The 27,328-nt window shown below is 33.1% G+C and overlaps 1 long non-coding RNA gene across 6 annotated transcripts in view; it reads right to left on the reverse strand.

Moving 5' to 3' along the window:
- The window catches only part of LOC105864140 (uncharacterized), a 133,039-nt gene that overhangs the window by 53,705 nt on the left and 52,006 nt on the right, over nt 1–27,328 (reverse strand). For 4 of the 6 annotated variants that reach the window (XR_012921712.1, XR_001150847.2, XR_012921711.1 and 1 more), the window contains 3 exons: nt 18,923–19,031; nt 7,279–7,340; nt 6,533–6,637 (listed from right to left, as the gene is read on the reverse strand). This is a non-coding gene — a long non-coding RNA (uncharacterized LOC105864140). Of the gene's footprint in view, nt 1–6,532; nt 6,643–7,278; nt 7,341–18,922; nt 19,032–21,243; nt 21,397–27,328 lie in introns of all 6 variants that reach the window. The other 2 variants (XR_012921713.1, XR_012921714.1) reach the window with 2 other exon arrangements.

Raw genomic sequence — 27,328 nt, forward strand, 5'->3', positions numbered from 1 at the left:
TGGTATCAGTTGAAGAAAGTTAAAGAGACAGAACATATTTTATTTTCCTTCTCTTATTCGATGTGGGCATTTAAGGACAATTCTATCAGTTCAGTGGCTGACCATGAAGATAACAAAACATAGACTTCAGCAACCACATATGACAAGGAATAGAGTCTTTGCAAAACAATTTGGAAAAGTCACTAAACAAATGAACAACTACAGCCTTCATCAAAACACAACAACAATTCTTGCTGGAGGGGGTAAAATAATTTCTAGATTTGCCACAGTACAGTATTGAAAATGTCTAATTCTCCATAAAAAATTACAAAGCACACAAGAAGATAGGAAAGTATAACCAATTCACAGGAAAAAAATTGACAGAAATCATTCCTGAGGAAACCCAGACATGGAACTTACTAAACAAACATTTTAAATTAATTGTTTTAAATACACTCAAAGAGCTAAAGGAAACCATGGATAAATAACTAAGTTAAATTTGGCAAACTATGTATAAATAAAGAATATCAACAAAAAGAAATTTTTTTAAAAAAAGGATATAGTAGAAATACTGGATAGGAGATGAAATTAAAAATTCACAATTCATATTGTCTGCCAATGTGTACAGACTAAAGAAAGAATCATCAAACTTGATGATAGGGCAATAGTAATTAACCAGTCTGACAAGCAGAAAGAAAACAAATGAAGAAAAAAATGAAGAGCCTAATGGATCTATGGAACACCATCAAGCATACCAATATACACATTATGGCAGTTACTGAAAGAGAAGAGAAAGAGAAAAGGCAGAAAAAAATTTTTGAAAAAATATTATATAAAAACTACCCAAATTTAATAAAAGACATGAATCTAAATCCAGGAATCTCAACAAACTCCAAGCAGGACAAACTCAAAGATATCTGCACCAAGACACATGATAATCAAATTGTTGAAAGTCAAAGAGAAAAATCTTGAAAGCAACAAGCAAGAAGGGATTCCTCACATACAAGATAGCTTTAATAAGATTAACAGCCTATTTCTCATGAGAATCTATGAGGGCTAAAAGGCAGTGAATGAAATATTTAAAATATAGGGGAAAAAAATACCAACTAGGAATTTATATATGGCAAAACAATTCTTCAAAAATGAAGAAGAAATTGAGATATTGCCAGATAAACAAGAGCTAATAGAATTCATTACTAGTTGACCTGCTCTACAAGAAATGCTAAAGTCAGTTCTTCAGGATTTGTGTAGAGTTACTAAAAAGTAACTTCAAGTCATACAAAGAAATAAAAATCACAAGTAAAGATAAATACACAGGTAAATATATAACCTAGTATTAATATATTTTAGACTATTTCTCCCTTCAGTTCTGTAACTCCTATTTTTATTTCCCATATTATTTAAAAGACAAATGGATAAAATAATAATTATAAATCTACGTTAATAGGCACATAATGTATAAAGATTCAATCTGTGAAAATAACAACACAAAGGCAAGAATAAAGTTGGATAGAAGCAGAGTTAATGTATGCTACTGAAGCTAAGTTGATATCAATTCAAACTACAAATTGTTATAAACTTAGAATGTTAACTGTAATCCCCATAGTAACCACTAAGGAAATAATTTAAAATACACTGAAAAGGAAATGAACAGGGAATCAAAATGGTATACTATGAAAAATTCAACCAAACACAAAGGAAATATTGAAGGAGTTGAGGAATAAAAAAGATATGACACAGAAAACAAATAGCACAATGGCAAAAATAAGTCCTTCATTATCAGTAAGCATTTTAAATTATAAATGGATCAAACTCACCAATTAATAAACAGAGATTGGCAGAACAAATTTTTAAAAAACATAATATAGCTATATGCTGTTTATGCTGACTAATTTTAGACCCAAAGAGCCAAGTAGACTATACTAATATCAGATAAAGTAAATATTTACATCAAAAACTGTTGCAAGAGACAAATAAATACATTTTATAATGATAAAAGATCAATTCATCAAGATAATATAACATACAAAAATACACATAGAGCTTCAAAATGTATAAAGCAAACAATAGAGCTTCAAAATGTATAAAGCAATAGAGCTTCAAAATGTATAAAGCAAACAGTGGCAAAACTGAAGAGAAAAATAGTCTAGAATAATAGTTGGAAACTTTAATAGACCACTTTCAATAATGAATAGAACACATAGAAAAATCAATAAGGAAACAGAGGACTTGAACAATACTATAAACCAACAAGACCAACCACAAATATATATAATACTCTACTTGCAAATAGTAGAATATATATTCTTCTCAAGTTCACATGAAACATTCTCCAGAATAAACCATATGTTAGGCCATAACATAATTCTCAATAAATTTTAAAATATTTATTAAATCATATAAAATATCTTCTCCAACTACAATGGAATAAAGCTAGAAATCAATAACAGAAAGAAAATCAGAAATTTCTCAAATATACAGAAATTAAATAATTGTCTTAATCACTAGGGAAATTAGAAAATACTTTAAGATAAATAAAGATGAAAATACAACATATCTAAATTTAGAGGATCAGGCACAGTGGCATGTGCCTATAATTCCAGCTATTCAGGAGGCTGAGGTGGGAGGATCATCTGAGCTCAGGAGTTTGAGATCAGCCTGGGGAATGTAGAAAGACCCCTACTTCAAAAAACAACATAGATGCAGCAAAAGCAGTGTCCAAAGGTAAATTTATAGCTGTAAATACCTCCTTTTTTAAAAAAGATCTCAAATTAACACCCTAACTTTATAACTTAAGGCAGCAGTCCCAACCTTTTTGGTACCAGGAACCAATTTCATGGAAGATAATTCTTCCCCTGACAGACGCATGGTGGGGTGGGGGCTTAGGCAGAGCTCAGGCAGTTATGCAAGTGATGGGGAGCAGCTGTAAATACAGATGAAGCTTTACTCCCTCACCTCCTGCTGGGTCATTCCCTGCCCTCAATTCCTAAGTTTCATGGAAGACAATTTTCCACAGATCTAGGGTGGGGAGGGGGTGAGGGGAGAGGTGGAGCTTTGCAGCCCTGTCCCTAACAAGCCATGGACCAATACTGGGGTTGGGGACCACAGCTTTAAGGAACTATAAAAAGAAGTCCAAACTAAACCCAAAGCCAGCAAAAGGAAGGAACTAATAAAAATTAGAGCAAATATAAACAAAATAGAGGAGAAAATCAATAGAGAAAATCAACAAAACCGAAAAATGGTTCTTTGAAAAAATCAACCATAATGGTTAATTTTTTGAGTCAACTTGACTGAGCTAAGGGATATCCAGATAGCTAGTAAAATATTATTTCTGGGTGTGTCTATGAGGGTGTTTCCAGGCAATATCAGCATTTTAATCAGTAGACTGGGTAAAGAAGATCTCTCCTCACCAATGTGGGTATCGTCTAATCTATTAAAGGTCCAAATTGAACAAACAAGTGGAAGAAGAACAAATGTTCCCTCTCTCCTCTAAAGGTAGGACATCCATCTTCTGCCTTTGGACATCAGAGCTCCTGGTTCTGAGGCCTTCAAACTCCACACTTACACTAATGATCTCCCCAATGCTCAGGCCTTCAGCCTCAGACTTGGAGTTATGCTATCAGCCTCCCTGGTTCTCAGGCAGACCCTGAGACTCTTAACTGAATTATACCACTGGCTTTCCTGGTTCTCCAGCTTGCAGACGGTACTGGGAATTCTTGGCTTCCATAATCACATGAGCCAATTCTCATAATAAATACATGTATACACAAATACACACACATACAACACACACACACACACACACATCTCCTATCAGTTCTGTTTCTCTGGAGAACCTTGACTAATACATCAACTAAACCAATAAATTTTTAGCTACACTGATTAAGAAAAAGAGAGAAGATAAAAATAGCCAAAATCAGACAAAAATACAGGGACATTATGACCTTTACATAAACTAAAATGGTTATAAGAGAATATTAGGGACAACTGTACACCAACAAATTAAGTAACCTAGATGAAATGGACAAATTCCAAGGAACACATAAATTACCAAAACTGAATTAAGTAGAAAATCTTAACAGGAGTGATCAGTTATCAAAAACCTTCCAAAAAAGAAATGTCCAGGACCATATGGCTTCATTGGTGAATTCCACCAAACATTCAAAGAATTAACAGCATTCTTTCTCAAACTCTTACAGTAAAACAGGAGAGGGAACACTTCCTGACATATTTTGTGAGGTCAGCATTGTTCTGATATCAAAACCAACCAAAGACATTAGAGGAAAACTATAAATCAATATCTATTACGAACATAGATGCAAAATTCCTCAACAAAATATTTGCGAACCAAATCCAACAGCACATTTTTAAAAATTACATACCATGACCAAAGGGTATGTAACTCAGGAACACAAGTGTGTGTTGAACAGATGGAAATCAATCAATATAATATATTAATAGAATGAAGGAAAAAACTACATGATCATCTCAATACATGCAGAAAGAGTATTTGACAAAATTCTATATCCTTTCATGGTAAAAATACAAACTAGGGAAGACAAAAACTTCCCTAATATGATACAGAGCATTTATGAAAAACCCACAGCTAACATCATGTTCAATGGTACAAGAATGGAAACTTTTCCCTAAGATTAGGAATAAGACATGATTCCTCTTCAACCATTACTATTTGACATTGTACTGGAAGTTCTAGCCAAAGAATTACTCAAGAAAAACAAATAAAAAGCATCCAAACTGATGACACCTTTTAGAAGTACAAAGAAGTTTAAAACTATCTTATCTTTATTTGCAGATGACATAATTATATATATGCAAAATCCCATAGAATCCACACACACACAAAAAAACCTACTAGTACTTATAAATGAATTCAGCAAATTTTCAGGGTACAAGAATCAGTTATGTTTCTATATAGCAGCAATGAACAATCCAGCAACGAAATTAAGAAAACAATTTCATTTACAATAGCATTCAAAAGAATAAAATATCTAAAAATAAATTTAACCAAGGAAGTGAAAGACATATACAACTGAAAACTACAAAACATTGCTGAAATAAATTTTAAAAGACCTAAATAAATGGAAATACTTCCCACGTTCATGATTTGGAAGACTTAGTATTGTTCATGTGACAATAGTCCCCAAAGAAATCTATAGTTCCCCAAATTCATACAGAACTGTAAGGGACCCTGAATAACCAAAACAATATTTAAAAAGTAAAACACAGTTGGAAGACTCATACTTCCCAATTTTAAAACTTACTACAAAGCTAAAGTAACCAAAACAGTATGGTATTGGTATAGTAATAGATATATAGAACAACAGAATAGAACCAAGAGTCCAGAAATATGGTCAATTGATTTTCAACAATGGTGCCAAGATCATTCAACAAGAACAAATGGATAACTACATACAAAATAATAAAGTTGGATCACTATCCTAAACAAAAATTATTTCAAAATGGATCAGTGACCTATATATAAAAGCTATTATTATAAGACTACCAGAAGAATCATAGGGTTAAATCTTCATGACCTCAGATTTGGTAATAGATTCTTAGCTTTCCACAAAAGCATAAGCAATAAAAATAAAAATATATAAAGATATATTGGACTTCATAAAAATTAAATTATTTTGTACATCAAAGGATATTACAAAGAATGTGAAGGGATAACCCACAGAATGGCAGAAAATTTTTTTCAAATCACATATCTGATAAGGGATTAATATCCAGAATATATAGAGAGTCATTACAACTCTACAACACATAGACAACAACCCAAATTCTAAAATGGGCAAAGGTCTTGAATAGTATTTATCTAAAAGAGAAAAGAGATACACAAATGATCACAAAGCACATGAAAAGATGTTCAACATCATTTATCATAAAGGAATGGACAATAAGATACCATTTGACACCCATTAGAATATCTTTGATCAAAAAAAATAAAAAATAATAAAAGTTGGCTAGGGCATATAGCAATAGGAACCCTGAAACATTATTGGTGGGAATGTAAATGGTGCATCTGCTCTGAAAAACAGTTTAGCTGCTCCTCAAAAAGTTAAACACAGAATTACTGTATGACCCAGAAATTCTGCTCCTAGGTATATACCCAAGAGAAATGAAAACATGTCCACACAGAAACTTGTAAACAAATGTTTATAGCAGTATTATCCATAATAGCAAAAAGGTGGAAACAGTTCAAATGCCCATTGATGGATAAATGGATAAACAAATTGTTGTAGGGATGTGTGTATCAAAAACATTATGCTAAGCAAAAGAAAGCAGACGCAAAAGGTCACATATTGTTTGTTCCTTTTATACGATATATCCAGAATAAGCCAATCCATAGTGACAGAAAGCAGATTAGTAGTGACCAAAGGAAAATTCCTTCCAAACAACAAAAATTCCAAGATAGAATCGGTATTTATTATGTGAAAACTAGTCTAAGTAACTATTTACATGCTTTGGTATAGTTTTCTTTGATCCTTTCAAACATCATGCATTTTACAAACAGTGATATTGTACTTACATGGATTTGAGCTACAACCTCCATAGGGTTTGCATATATGTGGTTCTTCTTTTCAGTACTTCATTCACTTTTATTTTAGTCTCTTCTCTGATGCTTGATTTTTGTCTTTTCTCATTAAGAAAAAGAAAGTTGAATTATATGTCCAAATCTAGCATTAAATTACAATTCTTTTTAAGTGAGAAAATAAGACCAAGCACATGGGGAAAATGCAAATAGAGAAAAAAAAAACCTCTCCAAAATTCTAATTAAGCTGCAAGCCATAAAAGTCCACAGTTTCCATAATGAAATTTAAATGTTTACAGACTTTTCATCAAGAGACAAACAACCAAGGATTGGCCTTGACAACATTGTTTTATTCTATTTGGAAAAAAATAATTTATCTCCAAAGTTTTTAATCTTTAACATATAAATATGTATACTATATAAATTTTGTAAGAAGGTATTATTTGTACTCGCAAATATGGCTATTAGTGGCCAGCTAATTTTTAAGAGAAAATATGCCCACTAACATCTTAATTATGCTTTATTTTGAAAATGCTCTCTTCAAACAAATTTTCTGACTTTATAACTTTAAAACCAGGAAGAAATGTTTTCTGGACACTATAAATTAAGTACATTGTATATTTCTCAAAATCATTGTATGAGATAGATGGTATTATTATTCTATATCATAACTATGATCTGAACATAAAGAAGAAACTCAATATCACCATAATGAAAAATTAGAAGTGAAATGAATGAATTACCTCTCCAAGACTGGACCAAAAACAGTAGCCAAATGTTTTTCCATTATCATTGTTAGATATCTCTGAAAGTAAAGAAAATCAGAGTGAAATGTAAAAGAAATTCTCAATTTCTTTATTCATTCATAGGCCAGAGGGTAATATGAAATACATATGAAACTTACATGTCATCTATCTTCATCTTTATGTAAATAATTAGCAAAGTATTATAACAGTTTATGTCTTGCTTTGCTCAAGCAGGCTTGTCTGTGAGGGAAAGAAACTGCTGTGTTGTTAATGTTAGCTAAGCACATCCTATAAATTTTTGAGGCCCGGGAAAATACACTGTGGCAAGAAGTCTATTCAAAAAATCAGCATGTGGGACATAGCATGGCTTGGCCCTGGTAGGAGGACAGCTCCTCTTTGTCAGATTGCTTTTATCCAATTCTGTTATTATTCCCTTCTCTCTACCATATCTAAGGAAATAGACATCCTCTTTAATTTACGCATTATGAAAACTGTTTGTTTTCACTGTTAAACAGATAAACATGTTCTCTACATTTATTTTCTCCCTAGTTGAAAACAAAGAAGTACAGGTGTTTTTAATGTTTTCCTGGCTTTGCCATATAAAGTAATTGTTCCCAGCCATTCTTAATTTACATACCATGACTTTTGTGATATTTTTCTCTTGCTGCTCCTGTTAATTGGCTATTCATATTTGGTATGTCAAAGCATAACAACATTTCTCCTGAATCTGATCCCTTTATAGGATTCAAGATCTTTGGATGTACAATAAAGAGACTGTTAATCTTTGCCAGCAAAAGAAAGACATACTACATGCAACTACACAGAACACTTTCTAATTGTTTGCTTTAGCCTCAGCTTTACTGTGAATACAGAAGACATCCGCATTAAATGGTGCCAATTTTCAATAAGGCATCCTACATACAGAGAAAACTGCATGAAAAAAAAACTCAATGACTCTGAAATACTCTGTCCAAATGACTGGACTTCTGAAATGTAACCCTTTCTTAAATTTTTGTCATGTATTCAGTAGAGGCCTTATTTTTTCAAGTTAATTCTTCCACATGCTCCACTGATTACTAGTAGCTTTATCTTGACATTCCCATAGACTATGGCAGAAACAAAATAGCTCAAAGCCTAGCTTTCTGGTTGAGTTTCCATTAATGCAACGCAAAGAACTTGCATGAAGAATGCTGAAGCAGGAAATGACTTGGATAGCAATGAAGATATTACACTTTGTTTGTTTAAGTTGCTGTGTGAAAGCCAAACCTTCCCACTCCCCTCACCACCACAGCTGTGATTATAACTCTGGCTGGCTGAAACCAAATATAAGATTGTGTTCTCTCTACCCAGACGTCAATCTTTCAACTAGTTGGTTTACAGGTTGTGAGAAAAGACATGCTCCTGTTTTCAACATGTGGGCAAAAGATCCTGCTCTGGCAAATTCAATTAGCTGGAAAATTGAGCTTTCTCTCATAATTCTACCTCATGTGGAACAGTGACAGCTACAGGACTTTGGATTATCTTGTTGAACCCTGTTTTTGCTTATTAACTGATGTATATTTCGTTGTTTCTACTTATAAATTGATGTTTAAATGTATATACTATACTTAGAATACATTTAATGTAATATATGTGCATAAATCCAGGTTGATATAACTTTGACACATATGACATAATTAACATATGAAGAAAAATGATGGCAAATGCCATAGCCTGAAATATCAGGAAAAGTCAAAGTTAAAATTCTCATTAGTTTTCTTGCATTCCTCATGTTGTAATTAAACATGTTACTAAGTACCTATACTGCATGAACTCTTATCATTTGAATAAGGATCAATTGTAAAACATCTGATTTTCAAGTTTGCTGATCAATGCACAGCTTTAAGTAGCATGTATACAATTTTTGCACTGGGGTTTCTAAGTGTTCTTTTTAAAAATAACTGAAGTAGTACTATGCTTCAAATTTTTTCTTAAAGGATAAAGCTTATAACCAAAAAAATAATTATAATAATGATGACATCTTTCGAGGGATCCTGAAAATTAACTCTCTTGGAACCACTTACTTTAAAGAAAGATTTAATAGTCTTTCTTGGAACAAAACTAGGAGGACTAAAATTACTATTTTTTTATCGCTTAAGAAGCTTAAAAATAGTCAAAACAATTTTTCTCATACTTTTTCAAAATTTTTACCTCTGCTCAAAGTTGCAAGTAAACGTGTCATACCCAAAGGAGAATTTTTCTGAAAGCTACAAATGTCTTTGAGAGATCTGAATATTTAACTGTGACTTGTACACTGCCAAGCTATTTACTGCATATCAATATTACCTCTATTTTAACACTTGCACAAAGCGAAAGATGTAGTTGAAATTTATGAAATACAAAAGTTCCTCTATGTGGCAGGCCAATGCCAGATGCAGTCTTAATGAAACACCTATACTGCAAATAGAGGAGTATAAAAGAAAACAACAGGGAAGAGACAAGTTAGAGGACAGCACAAGTGAAACAAAGACATAAAATCAAACAGGAGTAAATGTAATTGAATAAAATCTCTTCAAATATTCACAAAGTACCCTAAACTAAGAATCTGTAAATTATACTTAGGTAATTTTTTTTATTTTATTAAAAAGAATTTATACTCACTATAATGTCTAAAAGCCTTGTGACTCTATTTATTGCCTTTAGGAAAGAAGCACTAAACTTAGTTGACCTAGGTACCCCTACATAAATTTGTCTTTGAGTTGGAGAAAAAAGAGAAAAATAAGCAAGGCAGAGAGGGAGGAAAAGGACCTGAAAAAGACCTTAAAATAACTATTACAGACATCCAATAATCTTTGCAAGTAAAAGAAAGCAGAAAAGCTTTGGTAGGAAAATCACAATTTTAGTTATTAGATATATCTTATAAAATTATTTCATCTATGTGAATATGTGTTCCTTTATTAAATAACTACAGAAAAGGGATGACACATGAGTGATAGAAGTAAAAGCATATCTTGTATTGCTTGTACTTCTGCCCTTCACAGATATTATGTTTTTTTACAAACTAAAAGTTTGTGGCAACCCAACCCCTGCATCAAGCAAGTCCATTACCATCTTTTTTCCAACAACATGTGCTCACTTAATGTCTCTATGTCACATTTTTTTAATTCTTGCAACATTTCAAACTTTTCATTATTATATCTATTGTGGTGATCTGACATTGGTGATCTTTGATGTTACTACTGTAATTGTTTTGGGGCATCACGAGCCATGCCCAGTAAAGATGGAGAATTAATAAATGTTGTATGCCTTCTGACTGCTCCACTGACCAGTTGTTCCCTAACTCTCTCCCTCTCCTGGGGCCTCCCCCTTTTTTGAGATACAATAATATTGAAATTAGGCCAATGAATAACTCTACATTGGCCTCTTAAGCATTTAAGTGAAAGGAAGAGTCACACACCTCTCACTTTAAATCAAAAGCTAGAAATGATTAAGCTTAGTGAGGAAGTCATGTCAAACGCCAAGATAGGCTGAAAGCTGGGGCTCTTGCACCTAACAGCCAAGTTGTGAGTGCAAAAGTTGGAAGCTAGCAGAGGTTCATGAGGTTTTGGGAAAGAAGCCATCATGAGAACATAAAAGTGCAAGGGAAGCAGCAAGTGCCAGTTATCCAGAGGATCTTACTAAGATCACTGATGAAGGTAACTACACCAAACAACATATTTTCAATGTAGATAAAACAGCCTTCTTATCAAAGAAGATGCCGTCTAGTACTTGCATAGCTAGAGAGGAGAAGTCAATGGCTTCAAAGCTTCAAATAAGGTTGACTCTTTTGTTAGGGGCTAATGTAGCTAGTGACTTTAGGTTGAAGCCAATGCTCATTTACCATTCTGAAAATCTTAGGGCCCTTAAGAACTATGCTAAATCTACTCTGCCTATGCTCTATAAATGGAACAACAAAGCCTCGATGACAGCACATTTTTTACAGCATGGTTCACTAAATTATGTTAAGCCTACTGTTGAGATCTACTGCTCAGAGAAAAAGATTCCTTTCAAAATATTACGACTCATTGACAATTCACCTGGTCCTCCGATGAAAATGTATGTTATTCATGGTGCTCCCATGTCTGCTAACACAACAGCCATCCTGTAGTCCATGGTTCAAAGAGTTATTTCAACTTTCACATCTTATTATTTACAAGTATATTTTATAAGTCTTAGCTGCTGTACATAGTAATTTCTCTGATGAGTCTTACAAAGTAAACTGCAATCTTTCTGGAAAGTATTCACCATTCTATATGCCATTAAAAACATCCACCCCTCATAGAAGGAGTTCTAAATATCAACATGAACAAGAGTTTGGGGGAAGTTGATTCTAACCCTCACGGATGAATTTGGGGGGTTCAAGATTTCAGTGGAGGAAGTAACTGTAGATATGGTAGAAATAGCAAGAGAACTAGAATTATAAATGAAGCCTAAAGATGTTACTGAATTGCTGCAGTCTCATGATAAAACTTAAAACAGATGAGGAGTTGCTTCTTATGGATAAGCAAAAAAAGTGGTTTCTTGAGATGGAATCTACTCCTGGTGAAGAAGCTAAGAACATTGCATCATTCTTGTGAACAACAAAGGATTTAGACATAACCTTAGTTGTTAAAACAACAGCAGGGATTGGGAGGATTGGCTCCAATTTTGAAAGAAGTTCTACTATAAGCCCAGCACAGGGGCTCACACCTGTAATCCTAGCAACTTGGGAGCCTGAGGCAGAGGATCACTTAAGCCCAGGAGTTCAAGACTACACTCCAGCATGGGCAACAGAACAAGACCTTGTCTCTAAAAAACAAAAAAGTTCTACTGTTAGTAAAATGATATCAAAACAGCATCACATGCTACAGAGAAATCTTTCATGAAAAGAAGAATAAATCAATGTAGCAAACTTCATCATTGTCTTATGTTGTTAAGAAATTGCCACAGCAACTTTTGGCTCCCAACTTTTGGCAGCTACCACCCTGATTAGTCAGCAGCCATCAACATTAAGGAAAGACACTCCACCGGCAAAAAGATTACAACTTGCGAAGCTTTTTCTTTTTTAGCAATAAAATATTTTTATTATAAATTAGACATGTACATTGTTTTTTTAGACATAATTCTAGTGCATACTTAATAGCCTAAAGTCTAATGTAAACATAACTTTTATATGCACTAGGAAACCAAAAAATTCATGTGACTCATTTTATTGTGGTATTCACTTTATTTTGGTGATCTGGAACTGGACCTGCAATATCTCTGAGGTATGCTTGTAAATACATTTGATCTACTGGCAACATGACAAAGTGAATTGCTCTTGCACCAAACACAGAGGAATGCTGGATAGTATACAAACAAAGAGGGAACTCAAAGCCATAGAAAAGTATAAGCTGACAGTATGACAACTTAGGGTGGTATAAAGTAGAAATTGAATCTGGGGGCCAGTAGCTGAGGTTTTAAGGTCCATATGTCAGAGCAGAATATGTGGTTTGGGGCCTACACAAGTACAGGAGTTAGAATGAAATAACCAAAGTACCCAAATAAAAAGTTTAGATAATCAAAAGATGGCTTATTCCATAAAAAAGGGATATTAAAAAACAAAAACAAAATCTCTGCTTACTAGCCTAGGAGAGCAGCAAGAAAGCTGGTTCTCTGCCAAAAAACTCTGGGGAGAAAAAAATTTTCTATGAAAGAGTAAGACCTAAAGATAGGTTTGGGGTCCAAATATATATTACCTGCATGATATCATGGTAATTTCATGCCAAATAAAAAACAGATTCTAATAAGGAATTTTTATATAATGTTACAGTGTGATCTCTAGGAAATATTATTAAATGAAAAAAAAAACTAGTGAATAGTATACTTGCATTCATCTAGGGAAAAAATACAAATCTGATTCCATTGAGAAAACAAATAGAAAGGGGAGAAGCAAGATGGTGGAGAGAAAAATGGCCAACCAGAGTGTCTCTGCAAGAAAGACAGATTTTAGATGAAAGTAAAAAAACAAACAGGTAGAGAAACATAGATCAGATAAGAGTGGGAAGGAAGGGTGCCTGAAACTACAGGAGACTCCACAGAAAGAAGTTGCAGAGCAGAACTGGAAGGAGAAAGGCATTAGCAGGATCTAACCCTGAGAGGCTTGGAGACCAGTGACAAGGGTGGTAGAGCAGTCACATTTCCCCTCCCTTGCATTTCAGACTGCTGGTGGGCTCCTGAGCTGCTGGAGAGACCTGCTAAAACCAGCCCAGAGACGATTGCCACCAGTGAGTGGTGAGCTTCCTGTGGATAGGGCAACAGGCTCCCAGCTGCCTCAGGACACCTCCCACCACACAGACCCAAGCCCATCAGCAGGCACCATGCTTCTTCTCCCCTTCCCTTACTCTACTCATGCCAGGGATAAACCATGGAATAAGGGACGGTGGAAAGCAGTGAAGCCTGCTCCAGACTGTAGGTCACAGATAGCCCCACCCTGACCCCCAGACTTTCTGGCTGAGTGGGACTATTTTGGCCTCTCCCTGCCAGCTTTGCCCAGAAGCAGAGAACAGACCTTTGGTCCCTGCTAGCAGCATTTGTGGAGCTTGAGGGCAGGCTCACCCAACCTAGCCCCTCCCAGCCTCACTCCACCTGTCCCCACTGAGGTGGCGAAAAAGGACACATCTGGAAGCCCCAGGGCCCTACTCGCCATCTGAGGTACTAGAGTGCCTCTCCAGAAGAATGAGAGCTGGTTACAGGACCCAAAAAACACTGCAGCCTGTTCCTCCCAGCAAGCACCACCTAGTGACAGGGAGGTCAATTTGCATGCCCTTTTACTGCATTTACTGACTCATCATACAGGGTGTGGTTGAATCTCACCCACGAACACTACCTACTGCCACAGAGACTAAACTGGGTGTGTCATTATCTAAACAAAATCTAAAGGTAAGAAGCAACAGCTGCTCCAGATGGGAAGGAATCAGGGAAAGAACTCTAGAAGTATGAAGAATCAAACTGAAAGCACACCCCCAAAGGGGAACACCAGCTCTCTAGCAATGGATATCAACCAAATTCAGAACACTAAAATGACAGAAGAAGAATTTAGAACATGGATTGTAACAAAACTCAATGATATGCAAGAGAAAATGGACAACCACACAAAGAAACCACACACACAAAAAAAAATCCAGGATTAGGAAGAAAAATTCACTAAAAAAATTGAAATATTAGAAAAAAAAGAATTTATTCAAGGAATTACAAAACACAGTGGAAAGCCTCAAGAATAGGGTAGATCAAACAGAAGAAAGAATCTCAGGGATTAAAAATAACACCTCTCAATTAAATAAGTCAGTTGCAGAGATAGAGCAGAGAAATAAGAGAAAAGAGCAAAGCCTACAAGAAATGTGGGATTGTGTGAAGAGGCCTAACATGAGAATTATATGCAAGCATGACATGTACTCACCATCAAATTGGTATTAACTGATCAACACTTATGTGCATATATGGTAGTAACATTCACTGGGTGTTGGGCAGGTGGGAGGGAGGAGGAGGGGATTGGAGGGGATTTTATTCCCACCTAATGGGTGTGGTGCATACTGTATAGGGGATGGACACACTTGAAGCTATGACTCAGGTGGGGCAAAGGCAATATATGTAACCTAAACATTTGTACCCCTACAATATGCTGAAATAAAAAATACAATAAAATAAAAAACAAATATAAAAAAAGATAAATCAAAAGCTAATTAAAGTGTTTACCTATGGGAAAGAAGAGAAGGGGGCAACAGGAAAAAGAAGCTAGACTTCTCCAAATTTACCTTATTTTCTAGATATGACTTTGAAACTATACAAATTTCTAACATTATTATAAAATAAAACTGAATCAAGAATTTTAAAAGCTATTGCCAAAATTTGGAAGTAAAATGAAATAAACTAACTTATGTATCAAGTTGCCAGCTTAAACACACAGCAATTATTAGTATTTCAAGTTACATCAAACAGAGTAATGTGTCGTAAATTCTTAATGGGATATACAAGGGCCAAAAGAACTGTAAAGAAATTTTAAATTATTTCCCAGTAACCATACTGTTAGTAATGGCATTGGTATTATTACACTAGTATTAATACAGAGATTAGATAATTTTATTAATGTCCAGGATAATTAATAAGTCACCAACATTTTCAACATAAGATGGAAAAAAAAACTAACACATCACCAAAAATGTTAAGTAAAACTCTCATAATCCCAAATTTGAATTGGAAAATTTCCTAAGAAAATCTTGTTTGCAAGGTTGGTCCTGTGAACTTGGATTTCAGGAGGGTTCCAACCATTCCCAGAACTGGTAACAGTGCTCACCATGCCTAAACTGCACAATGAGGTTTAAGCTGAACACATGCTCTTCTTCTGAGAGTCTGGAATTTTGTATATGCCAGACAGAGGATATCCTTGATACATGACCAGCCTCTGGTAAATACCCTGGGCACTAAACCTGTAATGAGCTTCCCTGGTAGACATTTCATGTGTGTTGTCACAACTTATTCTTGAGGGAATTAAGTTCCTCTTGTGTGACTCTATGTGAAGAGGACTCTTAGAGGCTTGTGGTTGGTTTCATCCAGGCTTTGCTCCATTTGCCTTTTCCCTTTACTGGTAGTGCTTCATATTCTTTGCTATAATAAATCATAGCCATGAGTACAACTAGGTGCTGAGTCCTGTGAGTCCTCCTAGTGAACCACTGTTGGTCTTAGGAACTCCTAACACAGTGGGAAACTACAGACTAATAAGCTGGTTTCCTCAACACATAAATTGTACAAGACAAAAAGGAGGAAAAACCTATAAAGAAATTTAATAATAAATATTTAATATTAATTTTTTGTTTCAGTGCCTCTGACTAAATATGGCAAACTAAAACAAATATGACTGAAACAAAAAATTAAAAATTTGTTACTCAAAAACCACAAAACTTGAAAGAAATTTAAATAATATTTCAACACTAATTGTATAAGTCTGTCATTTATACTCTTGAAGTCACTTAAGTTTAAAACTGTGCTAAGGTTTTTGGGATATCCTACATAGATAACCTAAATTTGACTGAAGAAAAATATAGGAAACCAGAGTATATTCATGATCATCAAAGAAATTAGATCAGCAGTCAAAAGTCTACCCACAAGAAATCATCAGGCCAAAGTTGTTTATAGATAAGTATTACCAAATCTTAAAGAAACAGATAACCTCTATTTTAAGCAAGATACTCCAGACAGTAAAAAATAGGGAAAGCTATCCCGCTTATTTTATAAGACTAGTATAATCTTAATGCTTAAAATGACAAAACTGTATAAGAAAAGACTATAGGTAGTCTTCTTTACTAACATAGATGAAAAATCTACATAAATTGGTAATCAACTTAATCAAGCAAAGTGTGTCTGTCCACATCTACATAACTACATCATAATCAAGTAAGGTTTATCTCAGGAATTCAAGGAGAGATTAACATTTAAAAATTTATTAATGTAATTTGCCATTTTAATATATTAAGGCAGAAAAAATCACAAGATAATTTCAAAGGATACAGGAAAAATTTAACACCCATAAATTATATTTTATTAAGTACCCCATAGCAAGCTAAGAATACAAGGAAATTTTTTCCTGAATCTGATATTTAATGGTAAAACTTTAAAGCATTCTCTTTAAAGTCAGAAATAAGATAAGAATGTTTGTCGTTACTGCTTTTATTGAACTCTGTACAGGAAATCCTAACTAATTTTAAAAGTATTAAAAATATAAGGATTAAAAAATAGTCATTGTTTACAGATAATGTGATTACACAGAAGATTCAAGAGAATCTACACATTGTTAAAACTAATAAGATGATTCAACAAGGTTATTGTATATACAATCAATATACAAAAAAATTACCAGCAAAAAAATTCCTATACACAAACAACATCCAAATAGAAATGTATTAAAAGATCTCACTTGTAATAGTAATAGAAACAAAATCATAATGTGCCTAAGAATATATCTAACAAAATCTGAGTAAGACCTCTATGGAGAAAATTACAAAACTTTATTGTCAGGCATAAGTGGAAACTTAAATGAATGGGAAGATATACCATGTTGGTAGATGGGAAAATTCAGATTCATAAAAATGTCTATTCTCCCTAAATTATCCTATAAATTCAATTCCAATAAAAATCCCATGAGTGTTACTAATAGATTTGACAATATGACCCTATAATTCATATGCAAGAGAACAGATTCTCATCTTAGGACACTTTTGAAGAAGATGAACATTGTGAAAAGACTTACTCTAACAGCCATTATCCTATTATTAAACTTTGATAATTTAAATAGCATGATATTGGTGCAGAGATAAACAAATCAACCACACAAAATAGAGAACCCAAAAACAGAATCATATATATATATGGCAATCTGGTACTATCTATAAGAAAGTTGCCAAAGCAAATCATTGAGGAAAGGATAAATTATTTTTAGAATGATGTTAAGAAAATTAGTCATACATATGGGAAAAAATTAGACCCTGTTGCAAAATAAATCCCAGGTGGATTTTAAAAACTTAAATCTGGAAACCAAAATTATAACACTTTTAGAGGGAAAAAAATGGAAATCAACTATAGGGCATCAAAATAGAAAAAGCTTTCTTAAGACCCAACAAAGTACAGACCTTAAAGGGAAAAGCTGAAAATATTTACACAATATATTTTAAAACTTCAATACATCAAGACGCCATAAATAAAGTAAAACCACAAGCCACAAAATGGGACAAATTTACAAGGCATAAAACCAAAAAGAAATTATAATAAAGAACTAAATTAAAAGGAAAAAGACAGTTAAAATCAAAAATAAAATATAAATAAACAATTCACAGCAAATGGCCAATAAACATATAAAAGTTTATTCGTCCTCATTAACTATTAAAGAAATGCAAATTAGAACAAAATAACATTTCATACTAGAGTCTAATAATTGAAAGTATCAGCAAGTATATGAAGAAAAGGAAATCTTCTGCCCAGCTAGAGAAGCATAAATAGGTATTACTACTTTGGGGAATGATTGGCCACATCATGCAAAGTTGATAATGATTAGAACCAACAAATACATATCTTAAAGAAATTTTGCTTACACATATGTGCAAAGGAACAAACATAAAAGTGCTCATTGCAGCATTAGTTTAACATTTAATAACTGAAAATAAACTAAATGTCCATAAATGAGTGAATAAATAAATAAGTAAATTGAAGTGTATTTATACAATAAAATACTAAGGAAAGGATACCACATATATCATTGTAGATAAATCTCAAAAACATAATGCTGGGTGAAAAAGCAAGCTCCAGAATATATACAGCATGATATAATTTATATGATGTTTAAGAACGTGCAAACAATGGTATATATCAGAACTTTCTACAGTGATGACAATGTTCAGAATCTGTATGGTCTTATACAACAGCCTTATGTGGATACCAAACACTGGCAATGTGGCTAGTACTCCAAAGGAACTGAATGTGCTTTATTTCATTTTAATTAATTTAGATTTAAAAAGTCACATGTGGCTAGCATATAAAATATTGGCAGAGCAGGTATATAAAATTTATGAATACATATACACATATAAATATAAAAACATGGAGGAAGAATACTTACCAACTTCAGGATAGTAATTATCTCTGGAGAAGTGAAATGGGACAGAATAGGATGTGAAGGGGCTCAACAGTCTCTGTGAACTTCTATTTCTTTGCAACAGCAAAAATATCTATAAAGCAAATATGTCAAAATATTAATATTGTTAAAATTGGTTAGTTTGGTTTTTCAGTGTGTTTGAAATTTTTCCTATTTAATTTTTCTAATATTTCCTACTTTAAATGTTTCATTTTAGTTTCTTTGAAGTATTTCCTTAATTAAATTTTTAGATAACTTTTTGAAAGTAAACAGTATTTGAATCTTTATCATACCTATAAAGCTAAACCCAAAGGACTAAGTATCTTATACATAGTCTGGATAAATACATAAAACATTGAAAAGCAGACAGCAGAGCAAAAAATGTGACACAATATGCTTGTAGAGTTCCTAACTTATGTGATTTTTACAATTAATTTTCAAAGGTCCAACAAAGATAATTCAAAAATGTTATTTTACTTAAATTCTAAATATAACAAATAGAGACAACCTTGAGCTAGCTTATCTTATTGATTAGTTAGAACTATTAAAATTATATTAACTAAAATAATGAAAATAGCACTGGATCAGAGGTCAAGACAGTTTTTATCAACTTTTGAGTATCAGTTTATATGAACTTTCTGTGTTCCATTTAGCTAAGTTTCCTCATCTGTACAGGCTGAATAAGAGAGTCTCTGAGCTCACTGTCAATTTTTTTAAATTTGGAACTTTTAATCAAATTTCATTTCTTCTTTCAAATGCATGCTTAAGAAGTTATTTAAACAATCATTCCTTTGTGTCAAACTGTCAAATTTCTCACACCAGAAATCCAAATCCACTTATTGTTGTCTGATTCTACCCTCTAGCTGTCCATAGGATAGAAAAAAGAGAGAAGAGAATAAATACATGATCAGCTAGTCAATGATCCATGACTCTCAAAGGACCTCATTTTTCAAAGATGGAAGCTTTTCTACTGATATGACTTTTAATGGGTCTTATAATCAACACATAAAATCTCCAAGCTATTTTCTTGTGGATATCTGAAAACCCTGAGCAGAAAAATGATTCCATATATAGTTGCATCTCTCCTCATATGAATGTTTTTAATTCAGAAAAATCTAAAACTTATACATAGTTTCGATACATAGTTTTGCATTACTTTATAAAAATATTGAAGATCTTAATAAGAAAGGCAAATACAACTATTCACACATATAACATTAGCCAGAGACCTTAATTCATTCAATCTTCTCCCCAAGTTATCATGCATCCAAAGAATGTGGAAGAATTGGGTCTTTCTGTGTTATTCATCCACACAACTTTTAGTTACATCACTCAGTGTGTGATGGAAATGTCCAGATCACAGGAGAGAAGTTTGTTTACGATCTGTTCTGATGGACTTGCGTGACTGTTATTAAATGGTGAGGCTTTGGGTTAAATTATTTGGGATGGTGGTACAAATGGCAGGAAATGACACTAATTATCTCCTACTTTTTAATTTATTTTGTGGCAGAATTATTGAGACATTCCTGACCTCTAACACCTTTCATAAAATATACATACAACTTAAATTAATGAGATGTTTAATTTTATGTGTCAATTTGAGTGGGCCACAGGGTGCTGAGATTAAACATATTTTCTGAGTGTGTCTGTGAGGGTATTTCTGGATGAGATTAGCATTTGAATCAATAGACTCAGCAAATCACACTGCCCTCCCCAATGTGGTTCACCACCCAATTCATTGGTTGAAGGCCTGAATAAAACAAAAGGAAGAGGAGGAGAAATTTGCTGCTTTTTGCTTCCTGACCATCTGTTTGGGCTGGGACATGGGTCTTCTGCAGTTGGGACTGGGATTTACGCCATCAGCTCATCTGGTTCTCAGTCCTTCAAACTCAGAGTGGAATTACACCACTAGCTTTCCTAGGTCTCCAGTTTGCAGGCAGCAGATCATGGGACTTCTCAGCCATTTCCCCAAAATAAATCTCTTCCTTACAATCAGGCCCACATAACAACGTTTTGGTCAGTGATGGACCTCATATATGACAGTGGTCCCATAAAATTATAATGGAGCTGAAAAATTCTAATTGACACTGTAGTCACTGTAACACTGTAGCACAATGCGTTAGAAACATTTGTGGTGATTCTGATGTAAACAAACCTACTGCACTGCCAGTCATATAGGAGAATAGCACATATAACTGTATATAGTACAATGACGATGTTACTGATTTATGTACTTACTATACTATACTTTTTATGGTTAGAGTGTGCTCCTTCTACTTATAAAAAAAAGTTAACTGTAAAACAACCTCAGGCAGGTCCTTCAGGAGGCATTCCAGAAGAAGGTATTGTAATCATAGGAGATGACAGCTCCATATGTGTTGTTGCCCCAGAAGACATCCCAGTAGGACAAGATGTGCAGGTAGAAGACAATGATACCGATAATCTGACCTTTCGTAGACCTGGACGAATGTGTGTTTGCATCTTTAGTTTTTAACAAAAAAGTTTAAAACCTCCCCAAAATTAAAAATCTTAAAAATAGAAAAAAGCTTATAAAGATATAAAGAAAGAATACTTTTGTACAGCTATACAATGTGTTGTGTTTTAAGCTAACGGTCAAAAAGTTTTTAAGAATTAAGAAGCTTATAAAGTTATAGTAATCAATTCGTTACTAAAGGAAGAAAAATCTTTTTATAAATTTAGTATAGCCTAAGTGTACAATATTTATAAAGTCTACAGTAGCATACAGTAATGTCCTAGGCCTTCACATGCACTTACCAGTTACTCAATGACTCACCCAGAGCAACTTCTAGTCCTGCAAACTCCATTCATGATAAATGCCCTATACAGGTGCACAATTTTTTATTTTTTTATGCCATATCTTTATTCTACCTTTTCTATATTTAGATATGTTTAGATATACAAATAATTACCATTGTGCTACAATTGCCTACAGTATTCAGTATAGTAACATGCTGTACATGTTTGCAGCCTAGAAGCAACAGGTTATACCATATATTAATAGTCTAGGTGTGTAGTAGGCTATACCATCTAGGTCTGTGTAAATACACTCTATGATGTTTGCACAACAAAATTGCCTAATGACGCATTTCTAAGAAAGCATCCCTATTGTAAAGCAATGTATGACCGTATGTTCTATTGGTTCTGTTTCTCTGAAGAATCTTCAGCAATACAGTTAATAAATGTCAGCTATGATTAATTTCCAAACTTTGATGGGTCAATATTTTTACTGAACTTAAGTAATATTTTTAGCAAAGGGGGAAATTCAAGCTTGGAAAGTGCAAGGGAACAGAATGCCCCCAACCCAAGAGGAAAAAAGCATTTTATGCTTCATTAATCCTAATTATAATAGTTGACCCTCATGGAGACCACCATAAACCAGGAGTTGATAGATAGGATTATAGCATATTTCAGTATATAATTATAATGCAGCTTGAAACACATTATTTTTCATGATCTACTATATATTCAAAGTCTGCATAATACTATTGGATGTTAAATACAGGACTACTTAAAGGAATGCCTGTTTTAAATCCAAGGATCAAGAGGGAAAAGAGAAAAAAATGTTTTCAACTGGTAATGCTAGTAACACCCAAGACTGAATATGCCATCCCAAATACTAAACATGCAACAAAGTGTTATTCTTTGCTAAATCTAAATTGGAAATAGCCAAACAAAAAGGAAAAATGACTATAAGCTGCAATATCCTCATGATTAAAGCATGCAACTCAAAGGCATACATTTTTCTTCATCCAGCTTCCAACCTACCAAAGGATTTTTACCTCCAGCACCCATTAAAAAATGAAATTCATTTAGGAAGCTCTATGAATGATGAAGTGAGAATAGCTGTCATAATGTCTGGCCTGTTTCCTCTGCAAACCTAGAAAGGCTAATAGTGTATAAGCTTCGACATTATTTGTGCTTTACTTGCCATTCAACAATCAATAAGAACTTAAATATTATTAACATATCTCTTTTATTCCACTTAAGCAGGAGAAACATATTAGTTGGGGCAATTCTCACTGATGCATTGAATTAAATACTTGGAGAAGGAGATTTAACAATATACATCAATATAATTAGAAATAAAAAATGCTAACCAATTAATTTTAAATAACTTCAAGCTTAAATTTAGGCTTTGCTTATGAGAAAAATGAAGAGAAGGGAAATGTTATTTCATGAAACTAGAAATTCTTTTTTCTAATTTTTAAAATTCCTTATAAGTTCTTTTAATTCAAACAACTGTATAAATAGTTCATGTGACAAAGCAAAATCAACAAATTTAAACTGAAATTAATGAGTTCCCTATATAAAGTTAAATTTTAGAAAAGTAAAACCTCAATAAAATATATTAAAAATAAAAAATAATATATTTATGCTTCCATTAATATCTTCAGAAAAGAATTTTATTTTGGCCAGCTTCACAGTTCCCAAAGTCATAATTTCCTCTTTTCAAGGCAAAGAAACACCATGAATAAGAAAGTGATGTGTCTAAAGAGATAATTTAGCAATTGGACTCATTCCATTAATCCCAAATATATAAAATAAAACTGTGGGTTTATTTTTTCTCTAATGGCTCAGTTTTTATATTTAACATTATTTTTATAATCTATTTCAAATAATTCTTTAGTACATCAAAATTGTTTAAGTTCATCTAGCCAATGGAAAATTACTCCCACTCATAATTTTATCAAAACTCTTACCACTAGAACTCTGCGACATATAAGATACATATAATAATGTTGCCATTGATTACCAACAGTGGTTTCTCACTTCTTTTTCTCATTCAAATATGTACCTATTACTTTTTCTATTTCTCTCAAATGCTGTGTGTTCTCATAAGACCATGTACCTCTTCTTAGTATTTATGACTGTTTTAATTCTAAATTGCGAAATTATTTGATCAATGTCTATCTCTTCTACTAGACTATAAGCAAGGACAGAAACCATGTCTCTTGTTACTCTTATTTTATCCTCAGCTTCTAGCATAGTGTCTGGCTTAGATGATCGATAAATATGTATTAATCAATGAAAGATATTAACAACAAATACTAATTGTTTCCTTTATTTTAGAAAATCTCTCTTGTCTGCTCTACATAAATTGGGCCTCAATACACAGTTGATTGAATGGAGATAATTAATTTTTGTTGGTTTATTGTTTGTTATAGGTTTCAGAGTGTAATCCCATTACTTCAACATGCATTGTATTAGACATTTAAGACCAAAAAATTAACTATATAATTGCAAAATATCCTCAACATGCAGCTGTGCATCCAGGAAATACACCACTTTCGCCTCTTTTTTATACCATTTTTATTTCTTTAATCTATGGTTAAATTTAAGGTAATAAACTGAAAACAGAGTGCATCCTTTATCAATATCTACATCCAATGAAGACATAATTATCTGCTGAAAAGGTACATAATGAACAGAAATTAATAATCTTATAATGTAACCAACAAACCGATGCCCAAGTTTTCATACTTAATGTGGTCAAATACTGGAGCAAAGACAATTAACTTGTGCCTGGCACAAATAACTGCACAAAATATGAATGAATGAATGAATTTTTCTCCTCAAAATGAACTATCTCCTACTATGCCTACTGCACTATTTTTCTACACCCAGACTTATATATATACTATACACAAATGCACACACTTACACAGAATATTATCATAGGAAATAAACAACAAGGTCAAAACATAAGATCACAAGATTCTAAAGCTGAAAAATTTTTAAATACAAGGATGTACATGACCTGAAATCTTGCCCCATATTAAACTTTGCTCTAATTCTCTACTGACAATAGACAAAGCAGTTGACCTTTCTGGAGTATTCCCACCCTACCTAATAGATTATGGTTGGTATCTCTCATATTACTGTTAGTAAAGAGAAATAACTTACATTTATACTTTTTCTCTTTATATTCCTTCTCATTCTAAAGAAAGTATTTTAGGTAGTATATTAAACAGTACTTTACAATTTACAAGGCATTTTCACATAAATTCTCATTTAAGCTACACAGCAACCCTATGAGTTATATGAGTAATAATACTAATACTTATTATTAGCCCTATTTTACCAACGAGAACACTAAGGGCAAAAGAAGTTAAGTGAATTGCCAAAGGCACAAAACTAATAAGCAGAAAAGCCAAGACCATAACCCAGATGTTCTGACTCTTCATCTTTTCATTGTGCCACAAACAGTAATCTAACGTTAGAGGTACTTAAAATGCATAGAAGCAATACTAAGTATTAAACCAGCAGTATACCTCTTGAGTTTAGAAACTGGGACAGAAGAATCTGAGTCTTTCCATATTATCAAAAAAGATATATACTTTATTTAGAATTATTACATTTCTTCTTCCTCTGTGCAATGCACTAGTCTACAATAGGTTCACTAAAATGGCACCTGCCTACCACACTAGAAAATAACCCTGACAGCAGATTTACTCAATTATGCATTTAATACAAACCATTACATAGTTTGTTTATAGAATAATATACTAGGGATATTATCCTGAACCTCTCACTGATAAAATGCAATCTTTTCAATTAATTCACATTATTGTTTTATATATACTTCTCATAAAATATATTTACTCTGTCGTATTTTTCTTTTGCTTAAACTTTAAAAGTTTTTTTAAAAGTCATGGTTGGGGTTCTAAATAGAATAAGTAATTGCCTGAAACCTTCGTGCTAAGTCTTTAAAGTGTTATACAGTTGCTGATGTATGTTTGTGCTGGCATTGCAGAGTGGAGCCTTGGGAATACAAAATCTGATTTCAGACAAACCAGAGCTTAGTTCAAAGAAAAGAGCAACTCTCGCCAACTGATAAGACTTTTCCTGAAAGAAAGCCACTACCAAGTAAGAAACATATTGGTGTTATCTCCTGTTAGTTCTCTACAAATCTGATCAAAGCTTTTTTAAGTTATCTGTAAATGGAGATTACATACTTCCATTTTCACATATTCTTCTATGATGGTTTAATTTTTGTTGGTTTATTGTTTGTTATAGGTTTCAGAGTATAATCCCATTACTTCAATATACATTGTATTAGATATTTAAGACAAAAAAATCAACTATATTATTGCAAAATATCCTCAAGAATCTCATCAGAAAGGAAAGCAAATTTGAAAAGAATAAAGGAGGCATTTTTCTTACAGATGTAGAATGTTACTGGGCAATAACAATCAGGTAACTTATCAGTCATATGTTCATGCCATAAAACTTAAATGTCATAACTAATCAAGTTTATTTATATTCTTCTTTTCAGAAGAAATAAGTGAAATAAACAAATTTTGAAACCAAAACTTTTATATTCTGGGAAAAGGCAGGACTAACAAGACTATGTGGGTAACTCACCACATACTGCTTTTGGTAGTTTACAAACTTGAATAAGTTTTAATTGGAAGGAAAAAAAATAAACATTCATTATCAAGAATTTTTATTTTTTTAAGAGGGAAAGGGTCATGCTATGTTGCCCAGGCTGGCCTGGAACTGCTGGGCTCAAGAAATCCTCACACCTCAGCTTCCTGAGTGAGCTGAAACTATGGGGCTTTGCCACCACACCCAGCTTATTTGTGATTTTTAAAATTATTATTCAAAAGACTTCCACAATTTACGATAGACCTCTAAAGACTTTGGGGCTTATGAGAACAAGAGTTTTTCAAAAATTTCTTTTATGACAAACATTAGTAATGTGATACAGACCGAGTGGTAAGTAGAACTACTGTCTCCAGACCAGAGGCTATGTAGAAACACTAGAAAGAACATTGAACTGCTCTTTTCTAATATTATTAAACCAATGGTCTCACAATTGGCAATGTACTGGAATACTGTAATTCTGGCTTTACATTGGTATGGAAGCTTACAGTTTCAAAGCATTTTCACAGAGATGATTTCATTCAATCCTTCCAACATCCCTTTGGTGGGATAAGATCCTGATTTTGCAGATGAGAAAGCAGAAGCTAAAAGAGACTAAGGGATTTTCCAAAGACCATATAATTTCAGAAATGGGATATGAACTCAGATTTTTAAATGAGTATCAATTATATAATAGGCAAAATTAAATGATATGTAGTTTGAAAGTCCTTTGGGCAGTATATAAAAACAAAAACTAAACATATACATATGAATATAGAGTGATAGCAGTAAAGAAACTGGTCTGGGCTTAAAGAGGATTGATGTCAAAGCTGATAATTTTGCCCACAGTATTATGCTTCTTCGGGCTCCGTAACACATACATTTGAGAGATCATTATGGTATTGGTTGGCACAAGAGATTATTAAAGTAAATTTTAAATGATATACAAATGGCCAACAAACAAAAAGATGCTCAAAATCACTAATCATCAGGGAAATGCAAATT

The sequence above is a fragment of the Microcebus murinus genome, chromosome 11, assembly GCF_040939455.1.
Source record: "Microcebus murinus isolate Inina chromosome 11, M.murinus_Inina_mat1.0, whole genome shotgun sequence".
NCBI classification, from domain to species: Eukaryota; Metazoa; Chordata; class Mammalia; order Primates; family Cheirogaleidae; genus Microcebus; species Microcebus murinus.